We start from the raw sequence: 1,170 nt of genomic DNA on the forward strand, positions 1-1,170 counted from the left end.
CCTAATCATCCCAATGTTGTAAAGTTTTATGGGATGTTTTACAAAGCAGATCACTGTGTTGGGGGACAGCTATGGCTGGTCCTGGAGGTAAGATGGCTCCCACTGATTGGATGACCTGTGATTTGAACAGAGAGCCAGTGGCAGGCAGATGTTTTGTTGTCTAAATATTTTTTTTTTTTAAGAGGGTAGAACTCATGTTAATAAATCGTGTTTTACGGTATACATTTGAGGAGTAGGTCCCTCCATGTCACAAGTACCTCACCAGATGTGAAGTTCTCCTCTGCATGTTCTTATAGGTAGGCCATATGCTAAAAATATACTTATTTCTCTGCTTCAAAAGTTTAATAATATTTTCTTCTGGTACAGAGTGAATATAGGAATATAACGGAAACATTTATTTTCTTCTCTAAACTGGGAACATTTCATAGTAAACATGTTCCAATTGATTGCAACTCATTTTCAAAAATTGTTAACCCAAGGTTTTCTTGGCTTGCCAAGTTTGGATTTGCCCACTCATGTTCATTAGTCCTCATCTTATATTAAGTTTCCTGAAAACTGACTCTGAGAGTTGTGTATGGAAGTTTTACTGGAGAGTTCTCGCCAGAGATAGAACTGGAAGAAAGTGTGGAAAGCAGGATCGGGTAAGGAGGACACTGAACAGCAATATGGTTGCGACAGAGGCTTCAGCTGACCCTTTGGGGAAATGGAGAGCTATTTCTGAGTTATTCTGAATTGTATCTCCATATCAGCCAATCGGTGTCTATGTGTCATCCCTGGGAGGGAGAATGACCTTGGGGGAGGCAGTTCCCTGTAGTGGAGGACAATTTCTAGTGAGGTGTGCAGCTGGGTGCTGGGAGCAGGGAGCAGTCGATACTCTTAGCAGCATCCACTCTGAAGAGGGGATCTGAAGGGAACATCACTGTATCCACCATAGTCCTGCATGTTTTCTTCCTTATTAATGGGAATGAATGTGTGCATCTGGGTGCAAAAGAGTCAATTCCCCACAAATAGAATTCAATGACAAGGACAATAAAGACAATATATGAATTAGTATATTAGGACAGGTCTATTGCCATATTTTCACTAGGCCTACCCTCATTTGTTCTGGACTCTGCCCCTCTGAAGCAGCTCTTGCCTCCATGCCTGAGGTCACATAGGTGATCCAGGAGC

General features: G+C 42.1%; 1 protein-coding gene across 2 annotated transcripts in view; it reads left to right on the top strand.

The window, feature by feature from the left end:
- MYO3B (myosin IIIB) overlaps positions 1–1,170 on the top strand; it is a 412,726-nt gene that overhangs the window by 22,977 nt on the left and 388,579 nt on the right. The window lies entirely within an intron of this gene.

Source organism: Propithecus coquereli, unplaced genomic scaffold, assembly GCF_000956105.1.
Source record: "Propithecus coquereli isolate 6110/MARCELLA unplaced genomic scaffold, Pcoq_1.0 Scaffold34, whole genome shotgun sequence".
NCBI lineage: Eukaryota > Metazoa > Chordata > Mammalia > Primates > Indriidae > Propithecus > Propithecus coquereli.